The following is a 13773-nucleotide window of genomic DNA, read 5'->3' as shown; positions in this document are numbered from 1 at the left end:
GTGTACCCTGCCTACTGCCCGAAGCCAGCTGGGATAGGTTCCAGCGCCCCCCGCAAGCCTTGTGAGGGCTAAGCAGTTAAGAAAATGGATGGATACATTTTATTGCACAAAGATGAAGTAGAACACAAGTAAATAAAAAAACAAAACAGTGCAAACACCATTAACAATATTTACATGCTATGTGAGCAAAAAAATGCAGACAAGCTCACTTTTTTTTATGGCAGCCTCGATAATACCATTTTCTTGCTTTTGGCAGCCTTTTAAGTTTTAAACACCAGGTGAAACCAATTGTCGCATGAGTCACATCTCACCATAGGCCCTTCTTCTGAGGTGGTTTTACACACGCAATAAGATGTCTGGCAGTGACAATTATAAGTCATGTTGAATGAGTTTTTATGAAAAAAGATGCAAAACAGCTGAAATATATAAATTTTGGTTAACGTTTGTCTCACGATGTTTACCTCTGCGTGCCCCCTTTTCAAAATGGCTGACACGTTGCTACGCGAGATGACATCACGGCGATTGCGAGAATAGGCTGTTCTCAGAGCATAAATTGTTATCGGCATGACCTGCCAACCCCAAACGGTAACCGTCACAGCATAATTGCACTGCGGTCAAGGTAGCCGCCGCCTCTTTTTACGGTGTCAAGCCAGCCACTCTTAATTTCAAGTTTGCCCTTTTCTAGGAATTACGGTAGTGTGCGCAAGTGATGCAGTAATTGCTTTGAGGATGTTTGAGAAGTACAGAGAAGGTCAGAAGGAGCTGTATTGTGTCTTTGTAGATCTGGGGAAAGCTTACGACAGGGTGCCCAGAGAGGAACTGTGGTTTTGTATGAGGAAATCTGGAGTAGCAGAGAAGTATGTTCAAGTGGTGCAGGAATGTATGAGGACTGTAAAGCAGTGGTGAGGTATGCTGTAGGTGTGACGGAGGAGTTCAAAGTGGAGTTGGGACTACATCAGGGATCAGCTCTGAGCCCCTTCTTGTTTGCTATGGTAATGGACAGGATGACAGATGAGGTTAGACAGGAATCTCAATGGACTATGATGTTTGCAGATGACATTGTGATCTGTAGTAGGAGATGGAGAGCAGGAAACAGGTGGAGGAGAAGCTAGAGGCGTGGAGGTTTTCCCTGGAAAGGATTTGAATGAAGGTTAGCCGTAGCAAAACAGAGTATCTGTGTGTGTGAATGGGAGGGACCCAAGTGGAAGAGTGAGGTTACAGGGAGAAGAGACCAAGAAGGTGGAGGAGTTTAAGTGCTTAGGGTCAACAGTCCAGAGCAATGGAGAGTGTGGAAAAGAAGTGAAGAAGCGTGTGCAGGCAGGCTGGAACAGGTGGAGAAAAGTGTCAGGTGTGATGTGTGATAAAAGAGTTTCAGCTAAAATGAAAGGAAAGGATTATAAAACTGGTGAGACCAGCCATATTGTTTGGTCTGGAGACAGTGCCACTGAAGAAAAGACAGGAGGCAGAGCACATTAGACGCTTTGGTGATCAAGTCAGAGAGGCCAGACTGAGATGGTTTGGACATGTCCAGAGGAGAGATAGTGAGTATATTGGCAGAAGGATGCTGAGTTTCCAAATGCCAGGCAGAAGGTCTAGAGGAAGACCAAAGAGGAGGTTTATGGATGTAGTTAAAGAGGACATGAATGTAGTTGGTGTGAGAGCAGAGGATGCAGAGGACAGGGTTAGACGGAGGCAACTGATTCTCTGTGGCGACCCCTGAAGGGAAAAGCCGAAAGGAAAAGAAGACAGTAGTTTGTGCAAAGGAACTCTGGCGCGGAGACCGACATCCGGTTTTCAAAATAAAAGATCAGTTTTCAAAATAAAAAGTTACTGATAAGCAGTTTAAAAGATTGTTTTTCTTTTCTTTTTTTTTTAATAAGGAAAACAGTTTAAAAGATGATTCCGTATAATACATTACTATTTCACGTTTCATTGGGTATGCACTCTTGTGGGGTAAATGGGTTCCATGACCTGGTTTTGAGCTAGAACGTTGATAATTGATATTTACAGTATTAAGTTAATTGAAAATGAGACAAAGGTTGAAGTGGAGAAAAAAAAAAGAGTTGTGCATCATCAGCCAGCCGACATGTAACTATGACGCAGCACTGATTTGGGGTCAATAGGTCACATGACCTGGAAGCTATTGAGCTAAAATGCTAATATTTACAGGATTTTTTTAAATAAAAAATTAGCGGAGACCTAACACTAAAAATTAAAAGGTGTGCAACATCCAGCATACATGCAACTACAACGCAGCACTGATTTGTGGTCAATAGTAGTGATGGAGAAACCGAAGCTTTCTGAAGCAGTGAATCAATATGAAATGTCAAAATGGTTCAGCGTTATGAAGCATTTGCCACAAATTAGTGTGGTGAGTCATGACACTGCTTCACCACTGCTTTCTGTACCACTGATGCAATTGCGTTGAAATGGTTCAGTGCTTTGAGGCATTTGACACAATTAACTCTTTGACTGCCAAAAACGTTAAATGACGTTTAGTAAAAACCTATGGAGGGCCGCCAAGGATGTTAAAAGACGCTGTGGTGAAAGTTTCAAGCAGATCTAGTTAGCCTAATGACTATTTTTGGCCCCTAGATGGCAGCAATGACTCTCTTTTGCCAAGATTGGGTAGGCGTCAGTAGAAGACGTGAGGCGGAGCTAGAGGGGACAATGGCTGGGGAAGGGAAGAGAACGTGGCGACCGGTTGCAAGCAGCTCACGCTCGAGCATTTTTTTCAAAGACGAAAAGCATCGACCAACGCTAAAGAGCACATTGATGACGACGATGATCATCATCGATGATGATGATGGTGACTCCGAGGTTGGAAGCGTTGACGCGGCAGTAGAAGACCTGAGGCGGAGCTAGATGGCTGAGGAAGCGAACAATGGCGACCGGTTGCAAGCAGCTCACACTTGGGAATTTTTTTCAAAGACGAAAGGCATCGACCAACGCTAAAGAGCACATTGATGACGACGATGATCATCATCGATGATGATGATGGTGACTCCGAGGTTGACGCCGAAGTTGGAAGCGCTGACGCGCGGCTATGACGACGTCATAAAGGTTCACGGGCTAGCGATGCTAACACCGGAAAACGCGGAGCACAACCGAGCACGCTCAGGCGGACGTTCAATCGGACGACGAAGAGTGCCCCGAGTCCAATGCATATTCATCGGAGTAGTGGGTACAGTCTGCTACTTGCTATTCGCCGGAAAAAAAGGCCGTCAAGAAAGTGTAACGTCTGCACGCAAAACGGACAATCGAAGTGAAACGTATCTGTTGTGCAAATCCTGCTCCCTCTCCTTGCACGCAGGGCAGTGTTACAAAAAGAAAAACTGTATTTGAAACATCCACATAATTGTAAATAGTACCACAGTTGCACACATTTGTAAATAGTTTGCGAAATTGTTTTGTCAAATTGTTACACTGTTGAATGGAAATAAACGTATTTTGCAATCCAAAAACACTTTTTCATTGTTGGTGGTGGTGTATTACAGAAGTAAAGCACTATTTAGGTGTTTGTGGCATCATTCATGGACAAAAAGAAGTGTAGAATTCACTGGAGTGCATGAAATAACATTGTTTCACAAAAAGCTCTTTTTCTCCGCTTTTTGTTTCAAAACAGAGCATTTCGGTGAAACTAACCATTTTCTATTGTTGATTACTGAAGAACGGAATAAGGTAGAAACAAACAACATTTTCTGTGGACCTTGAAAGATCAGTCAAAATGCTTAAATCGGCTGGCACTGGCGACATCCCGTTTCTGAAAACGTCTGGCAGTCAAAGAGTTAAATGTGACATCTGCTGGACAAAAATATATTTCATATACATTCAGCAAAATGTCATTAAGAAATAAGACACTCTTGTCAGTTTTAAATGAAAAAGTGAAATGCTTGTGCAACAGAAAATTGATGAAGGTATTTGACTAAAATGCTTGTGACACTGGGACGGGGATTTGGGTGTTTCACAAAAAACTGAATTTCTGCAGCATTTGGTTTCAGTCGGTTCCTATGACCTCTCCAACTTTGGAGAAGATACTTTCGATGATTTGATTTATTTTATAAATCAGTGTATATAGTGTGTGAATGAATGCCTACGATATGTGCAATTGCATTACTGTATTATAAATTTTACAAGGAAAGTTTTGGGTACATTTTCCCAGTTTAATTATTTATTTATTTAAAAAAGTTACTAAACTGTTGAGGAGCGAACTCATGACCTTCTGCTTGGTAGGCAGACACTCTATCATGTGAGCTTATATTAGTCTTGTTGTTTGCCATTATAGGCTAATGTATTTCTTGTGTGACTAAACGGAGCAAAAAGTGTCTTGAAGGTACAAAGATTCTACCTGACACCAGCAACACAGCAGGAGTGGCATGGCTGTCACCCAACCTGAAGGTTATGGGTTCGTGCCTCAACCCTAGTAGTTTTTTTTTTTTTTGAGTTAATTTGGACACAAGCTATATCTCTCGGATGGCCTGGGAGAATCTTGGGATCCCGCCGGAGGAGCAAGATGAAGTGGCTTCACTGTCAAAGCTGCAGCCCCCAAGACCTGAGTCCAGACAAGTGGTAGAAGATGGATAGATGGATAGACATGTTTTTGGGAAATGTTCACACTCACTATTAACACGAACAAGCTGTTTTGAGTGCATGTTAAAATAAGTAATAATTAATACTTTCAATAGCTTCAAGGTAGGGTTGGACGATTATGGGAAAAATTATACTCACGATTATTGATCAAAATCACGATTATTAAAATAATTTCATTAATAAATGACACACCTTATTTTTTCATTTTAGCTCTCCACTTATTTTTAATTTTATATTTTTACCTGTAAATATTAGCATTTTAGCTTAATAGCTTTCAGGTCATATGACCTATTGACCCCAAATCAGTGCTAACTCATCGTGGCATGTCTGATAGATGATACACACCTTATTTTTTATTTAATATTAGATCTCCACTTATTTTTAATTATTTTTGTAAATATCATTTTTGCTCAATAGCTTCCAGGTCATGTGACCTATTGACCCCCAAATTAGTGCTGCATCGTAGTGGCATGTCTGATGGATGATGCACACCTTATTTTTTAATGATAATTATTTTTTAGGTCACATAATATGAAAATGCACTTAAGTGTTTTTTTTTAAATCAATAATATGCATCCCTGGCCTGTCTACAATCCAATCAGGTATGAAAAAAGTCCGTCCGTGACTTCTTTAGCTTTCTCCTCCTTTCTAAAATGTGTGCTTCAAACGGGCAGATTAAACTTCCGTGACTTAATGACATCAAAAAGACACGAAAGTGCACTCAACCCAACCCCCTCGGGTTAGTGGCACCGCCTTTGGTAAAGGTTTGTCACAGCCACTGAAATTCGAGAAGCTGGCTGCTCCTTTCTTTTTCTCCCCTTGCTCACAAGTGCTCCGTGGAGAGGGGAACCAATGATCAGGAAAAAGTGGTTGCTTCCTTTGTCCCAAGTCTTTGAGAAGACGGTGGATTAAGGCCCGAGCAGCTACCGCTGCGAATGTCCCTCTTGTTTTTGTAATAGCTCTTCTTTTTCTTCTTTGTAAACGATCTCATTTTTGGGGACCTAAACATTTACGAAAACTCACCAAACTTTGCACACTAATTTGATTTTCTGAAGTTTCCATAACAACATAACATATAGCGCCCCCTAGCGTGGAAAAATATGCACCAATCCCGGCACGTTTGACCGAGGTCTGCAAAAATTAGCAGGCGCGGGAAGCGCACCGAGACACACAAAACAGTCAGTGGAAGCCATATCCTAAAATTTACAGGAAGTGAGCTATAATTTTTGAATGTCCAATTTTGGCCCATTTTTGCACATTCACTGTGATCATTCTTTTTGCCCATTTGCCATGTGTTTTATCATAGTGCCATGTCTGATAGATGATGCACACCTCTCGTTTTTTATTTTTAGGTCTCTGCTTATTTTTAACTATTTTTTTTCCTGTAAATATTTGCATTTTTAGCTTAATACCTTCCAGGTCATGTGACCTATTGACCCCAAATCAGTGCTGCATCATAGTGGCATGTCGGCTGGATGATGCACACCTCTTCTTTTCTCCATTTCAACCTTTCTCTCATTTTCAATGAACTTAATATTGTACATATCAACATTCTAGCTCAATACCAGATCATGGAACCTATTTATCCCACAAGAGTGCATAACCAATGAAACGTGAATTAGTGATTTATTATACTGAATCATCTTTTAAACGGTTTCCAATTAAGAATTTTTTTTATTTTAAACTGCTTGTCAGTAACATTTTATTTTGAAAAGTGGATGTCGTTCTCCGCGCCAACGTCCCTTCGCGAACACAACCGTAAATTCTAGAAAAGGGACAAACAGTAAGGGCAAACTTGAAATGAAGAACAGCATAACTGCGGGGAAGCTAGCCGCCTCTTCTTTTTTACGGAGTCAATCCAGCCACTCTTCAAGTTCACCCCTTTCAGTTCGCACTGTTCTAGGATTTACGGTAGAATGCGCCAAGGGAGCGCGTAGACCACCCGGTTTTCAAAATAAAAAAAACAAAATAAAATAAAATATATGATTGACAAGCAGTTTAAAAGTTAGATTTTTTTTTATATTGACAAGCAGTTTAAAAATGTTTCATTATAGTGTAACACCAATTCATGTTTCATTGGGTATGCACTCTTGTGGGGTAATAGGTTCCATGACCAGGTAATAGCTATAACATTGATATGTACAATATTAAGTTTGAGAACAAGGGAAAGGTTGAAATGGGGGGGGAAAAAGAGGCGTATGTCAACCAGCTAACATGGAGCTACAATCTAGCACTGATTTGGGGTCACATGACCTGCAAGCAATTGACCGAAAATGCTAATACTTATGGGAAAAAAATAAATAGTGGGGTGTTAAATTGAAAAAATTTAAGGCGTTTATCAACGATCCAGATGGCACTATATGATCCAGCACTGATTTAGGATCAATTGGTCACATGAACTGGAAGCTATTGAACAAAAAAAAAATATATATATATAAAATATGTGGAGTGTTAAAATGAAAAAATAAGAGGCGTACGCCAACCAGCGAGCATCACACTATGATCTAGAATTGATTTGGGTTCGATAGGTCACATGTCCTGGATGGTATATTGATGGTATTTGTTGACGTCACGGCCCGTGAGGGTACTCAGTCGTGTTCCCATTGTGTTTACGCCAAATGTTATTTTGTTTTTGATGTCATCCTCAGTTTCCTCTAACGTTACTTGTGTAAAGAAGACATATGTGGAAGATTTAGACCAACACTCCTTGCAGCAGTACACGTTGAAACGTTTGATTAATGGAATCGATTGGATTACAAACATTTGCCGGTGTTACTGCCGGTGTCCGAACTCCATGGCGACATTCATTTATGCTCTGAGGTAGGATGTCTCAATCCTAAAACACGGACATTCTTATGTCTTCTGTACTTTAGGAGTGTATTGGTTGCTATGCGCATTTTTCATTTTTGAATTAGAGGCAAAAAGTTTGCTATTTTCCCGACCGTGCTAGCTACACGCACTAGCATGTTGCAACAACAACCTTGTTGACTCATCACTTCGTATTTTCGTACACCTTGACTACAATTTCAACTTTTTGGCTGCTGAGAAATAAAAATAGAGACCTTAAAGTAGAACAGAGCAGCATTTTCCCTTGAAAGAACCACATTTCCCATGAGGCCAAGTACATATCATTGTGAAATCCGGCGTCCAAGGCGTCCACAGTTGGACTGAATTACACTGTTTCCAGTGGCTATTTTCTATTTTTTCTTTATACAACACAGTAACGTTTCTCAAGTATGTTAACAGCAGACGGTGGTTGTGATCTTACCTTCTTTATTGTACACACAAACGGCTGCGCTACCCCCCTCTATCCCTTCCCGCGAACACAACTTTTGAGTGTTGCGTGGCTGGTCGGGTCAGTGTGGAAAGGCGAACTATCAAGCTGATGGCTATTTATTGCTACCACTTAATTTTCCAATAGCTAACATTAGCATGATTATTATTTTTTTGAGCATGGAAAGCTATCTTCTAAAAAGAGCCGAGTCCCTGCAAAGGCAGCATCGTTTGGAAATACCCCCTGTCTGTACTGCACTTTTAACCACATCCAGGTAGGTTTTTATCATCATTATTATTGTCGCCTCAGACAAAAATCTTTGTTTCTTCTGTGTTTTGTAGCTTCTGCATGATAGCAGTAATCACGCGTAGAAGTTTGACTTGACATCCGTCTGGAAAGGAAGTATGCTGTAAAGCAGTTTGCATGTTTGTAGTTTTTTTGTGTGTGGCAGAGTTCACACCATCCACCTCAAAGTTTTTTAGTGCCAGTAAAAATGATACAGACCACCTCAGGCAATGACAAAGGTTTCATTAACCTAGCTGTAAGTAAGTCAATGTTTCATCAGCAGAATTATGAAAATATGAATTGAAGATTTAAATCGTATTTAGTGTTGCTTTAAGGAGGATATTTGGAGAAATCTCAAAATTGAAACTTTTGACCACTCGGATCTTTAGCCAGAGCTAGCCACGTGGCTAGCGGGCCACATATATCACAATCGCATTTTGGTAAAATGCATTTTAACCATCTTAGAATAACACCTTCATAAAAGTGGCCGGAACACACTAGACTTTGTATTTTCACGATGATCGAGCGATGAGCACTGATTTGGGGCCGGACGTGGAGTGCTGCATTGGCTGAGCAGCTATTGACTATTTTCGTGCATCGCTGTGCTGAATTGTGCACGTTGACCGGCGATATTTGTTGATGCGAGGCTATTCATCCAGTGTACCGCTGCATGCTGCACTCCCCTCACCCCCATGACATTTACCCTTTATCAACGAATCTACTTCATTCATATTGTTGGTTTGCTATTACGTATAGTCTTTTTGCTCCCGGTGTAGCTTACTGCGGCATACTGCCATCCGTCAAAACTGAGCGTGTGTTGATTGACGTCACGTGACATCATTCCTGTATTTTAATTGGATGATGGGCCCAGTTAGTGTCGCCCCATGGCTGTCTACTGAGAGCAGCTTTGGACATGCGCACTATGATTTGAGTGGCTTCACTTAAACAAGCCCTCATGGGTTGACCCTATTTCAGTCTTGTTTAGAAAGTTAAACCATTGAACTTGGCTTTGTATTATACATAAATGTTTATAATGAAATTACCTTATTAACATAATTGGTATTTATTTGAATATTATTATTCTTGCAAAAACACTGGACTGGGTCTACTCAAACATAAAACAGGGCTTCAGGGCTAAACCACTTCCTTTTGGGCCAGCTAGACCACATGTCTCCGTCCGTCCGTCTTCTTCCGCTTATCCGGGGTCGGGTCGCGGGGGCAGCAGCTTTAGCAGGGAAGCCCAGACTTCCCTCTCCCCAGCCACTTCAGCCAGCTCATCCGACGGGACCCCAAGGCGTTCCCAGGACAGCCGAGAGACATAGTCTCTCCAGCGTGTCCTGGGCCGTCCCCGGGGGCCTCCTGCCGGTAGGACATGCCCGGAACACCTCCCCAGGGAGGCGTCCAGGAGGCATCCGAACCAGATGCCCGAGCCACCTCAACTGGTTCCTCTCAACGTGGAGGAGCAGCGACTCGACGCTGAGTCCCTCTCGGATGACCGAGCTTCTCACCCTATCTCTAAGGGAGAGCCCCGCTACCCTGCGGAGGAAACTCATTTCGGCCGCTTGTATCCGGGATCTTGTTCTTTCGGTCACGACCCACAGCTCGTGACCATAGGTGAGGGTAGGAACGTAGATCGACCGGTAAATCGAGAGCTTTGCCTTTCGGCTCAGCTCCTTCTTCACCACAACGGACCGATACAGCGTCCGCATCACTGCAGACGCTGCACCGATCCGCCTGTCGATCTCCCGCTCTAACCTACCCTCACTCGTGAACAAGACCCCAAGATACTTGAACTCCTCCACTTGGGGCAGGACCTCCTCCCCGACCCGGAGAGGCACTCCACCCTTTTCCGACTGAGGACCATGGTCTCGGATTTGGAGGTGCTGATCCTCATCCCAACCGCTTCACACTCGGCTGCGAACCGCTCCAGTGAGAGCTGGAGGTCACGGCTTGAAGAAGCCAACAGCACCACATCATCTGCAAAAAGCAGAGGTGCAATGCTGAGGCCACCAAACCGGACCCCCTCAACGCCTCGGCTACGCCTAGAAATTCTGTCCATAAAAGTTCTGAACAGAATCGGTGACAAAGGGCAACCTTGGCGGAGTCCAACCCTCACCGGAAACAAATTTAACTTACTGCCGGCAATGCGGACCAGACTCTGACATCGATCGTACAGGGACCGAATAGCCCGTATCAGGGGGCTCGGTAACCCATACTCCCGAAGCACCCCCCACAGAACTCCCCGAGGGACACGGTCAAACGCCTTCTCCAAGTCCACAAAGCACATGTGGACTGGTTGGGCGAATTCCCACGCACCCTCGAGGACCCTGCTAAGGGTGTAGAGCTGGTCCAGTGTTCCACGGCCGGGACGAAAACCACACTGCTCCTCCTGGATCCGAGATTCGACCTCCCGACGGACCCTCCTCTCCAGCACCCCTGAATAGACCTTACCTGGGAGGCTGAGGAGTGTGATCCCTCTAAAGTTGGAACACACCCTCCAGTCCCCCTTCTTAAAAAGGGGAACCACCAATCCAGAGGCACCGTCTCCGATGTCCACGCGATGCTGCAGAGACGTGTCAACCACGACAGCCCCACAACATCCAGAGCCTTTAGGAACTCCGGGCGGATCTCATCCACCCCCGAGGCCCTGCCACCGAGAAGCTTTCCAACCACCTCGGCGACTTCGACCCCAGAGATAGGGGAGCCCACCTCAGAGTCCCCAGACCCTGCTTCCTCAAAGGAAGGCGTGTTGGTGGAATTGAGGAGGTCTTCAAAGTACTCTCCCCACCGGTTCACGACGTCCCGAGTCGAGGTCAACAGCACTCCGTCTCCACTATACACAGTGTTAACGGTGCACTGCTTTCCTCTCCTGAGACGCCGGATGGTGGACCAGAATTTCCTCGAAGCCGTCCGGAAGTCGTTTTCCATGGCCTCACCGAACTCCTCCCATGTCCGAGTTTTTGCCTCAGCGACCACCAAAGCCGCATTCCGCTTGGCCAGCCGGTACCCGTCAGCAGCCTCCGAAGTCCCACAGGCCAAAAAGGCCCGATAGGACTCCTTCTTCAGCTTGACGGCATCCCTTACCGCTGGTGTCCACCAGCGGGTTCGAGGATTGCCGCCATGACAGGCACCAACCACCTTACGGCCACAGCTCCGATCGGCCGCCTCAACAATTGAAGCGCGGAACATGGTCCACTCGGACTCAATGTCCCCCGCCTCCCCCGGGACAATGGAGAAGCTCTGCCGGAGATGGGCGTTGAAACTCTTTCTGACAGGGGATTCTGCCAGACGTTCCCAGCAGACCTTCACAGTACGTTTGGGCCTGCCTGGTCGGACCGGCATCTTACCCCGCCATCGGAGCCAACACACCACCAGGTGGTGATCAGTTGACAGCTCCGCCCCTCTCTTAACCAGAGTGTCCAACACATACGGCCGCAAGTCCGATGACACGACTACAAAGTCGATCATCGAACTACGGCCTAGGGTGTCCTGGTGCCACATGTCTCTTCTTTGCCATATAATATGTCTTTGGCTCAGGTGTGGAGGTCAGGGTAGGAGTATCGGCACTGTTTAGTAGGGATGTAACGATATCCAAACATCACAATACAAAATTTTCTCTGTATGAAGGTCACGATACGTTAATTATCACGATATTGTGAGGAGGTTGGCGATTTTTATATATATATATATAAAATGTCACAATATTGTAAAAAAAAAAAAAAATACATAATATTGTGCTTTTGTACATAAAGTATATAAACAACCTACAATCTCTAATAACACTTAATACTGAGGCACTTACTTACTAATGCACGCACACATTGAGTTCCTCCACATATTGACTCCCTTCACAAGCATATTACGTTCCTCTTCATCTGACCATTAGCGTGTATTTTAATCATAGAAGGGTCAAAACATGCCTTGTGAAAATAAAACTGTACTAAAAAACTAGCCACCAGAGGGTGTTAGAACTGGACAAATGGATCATCCTGACTTTTTTAACAGTAGGGGTGGGAACCTCTGGGTACTTCACGATATGCGATACAAGGCTCACGATAACGATTATCTCATGATATGACAATACCGCGATTATCGATATATTGGTCAGGTAAATCCACGATAATCTACGATAAAACTACTCAAGACATAAATTGCTGTTTTTTCAATGAGAAAATTGTTTCTTTTTGTACCATCACTGAAACAAAATTTAAAAACTGGTTTCTTCACAGTGAGTACTTAAGTGTATTTTTTTAAACAAATACAAATGTCTTCTTAACAGAGACCACTTTCTGTGAACAAAGTTGTCTTTTTTTAAACACTATTGTCAGTCAGTTACATAGTGAAGTGTTTCATTTTATAAACTGATGATTTTTTTGTGTAACATTGCAAAAGTAGCTAAATAAAATTACTTAAATATTAAATCCAATTAAATTAATATTAATATTCCTCAGAAATTGTGTGCTTCAAAAAGTCAAACTATAGAATATGTTTTAAAATGTTACTTACGTATGCAGTTACGTATGAGTCAATTGCTGGACAGATAATAAATATCTTACACAAGTAAAAGTAAGCTCATGAGTCTTCTTCGCCTGAAGACTTCCATACATTTCTCCGCCACTCTTATGAGGCGCTCCCCCCAGCGGCCTGCCAAGTAATTGCTCAATAAGTAATGAACAATGGAGCCGTTATAGTGGGTGTATATTAACTACAAATATCACGATACTTGCGTAGGCGTATCGATAATCTATCGGGAGACAAAGTATCACGATTTATCGCGATTTTTATTTATTGTCACAATCCTATTAAAAAGATGTACTGTTTTAAATATTGTGACATGACGACGACGATATGGCAGTTATAATATTGTGATATCACGATATTGCCGTTATCGTTACTCTTACTAATTAGGAGTGACTGGATTGTCAGAAGTGTGGAGGCGGAGAGTCAGTAGTCGTTCCCTTCCGTTGATGCTTGGTTCAACCATCATTAGCAAGATATTCTTTACTTTACTTTACCCACTCCATGCTCTACTGTGCTTGACGCTCTTTCCTTGCCAGAAAAAAAGTGTTTTTTTTTTCTTTCAGAGATCCCGAGCCTGCTCAACGGGTCTCCTGGAGAGCGGCTATGTTTATCCTCAGTCACAGTAGCTTGTCATTGATGGCAGCTGTCTTACTCGCGTCACTATGCATCAAATTAATTCAATTAATCGTCATTTTGAAAATCGAGTCGTTGAATATCTGCTAAATCCTGAAGTCTAATTTTGTCTTTTGGATTATTAAAAGCTGTTGTTCTTATGTTCTGTTCATCCATATGTTATTGTGAGTAATTTTCCAAAAGTGTCAGAATGCTGGATGGGTGGTTTACAAAGACATGTTTACAATATGCTAACTACTTAATTGCAGCAATTAAGCACAAACTTATGAATGTTAAGTTTATGTTAAAACTGATTTTCAATCAGTATACGTTATTATTATTATCTGAACATTTTGCACAGGAATTTTTTGGGGATGAATGAAACCTTTAAACATTTGTTAGGTTTATTAGATTAAAATAGATTAAAGTTGTAATTGTCCTGAATTATTTAATTTTTTGGCCATATTGCCCAGCCCTACGTTACTGATGTT

At 42.9% G+C, this 13773-nt stretch overlaps 1 protein-coding gene across 1 annotated transcript in view; it reads left to right on the top strand.

Moving 5' to 3' along the window:
• The window catches only part of wdr4 (WD repeat domain 4), a 71122-nt gene that overhangs the window by 2576 nt on the left and 54773 nt on the right, over positions 1-13773 (top strand). The window lies entirely within an intron of this gene.

This window comes from Vanacampus margaritifer, chromosome 11, assembly GCF_051991255.1.
Source record: "Vanacampus margaritifer isolate UIUO_Vmar chromosome 11, RoL_Vmar_1.0, whole genome shotgun sequence".
In the NCBI taxonomy this organism is placed as follows: domain Eukaryota; kingdom Metazoa; phylum Chordata; class Actinopteri; order Syngnathiformes; family Syngnathidae; genus Vanacampus; species Vanacampus margaritifer.
This window is presented reverse-complemented; position numbering and strand designations above follow the sequence as displayed.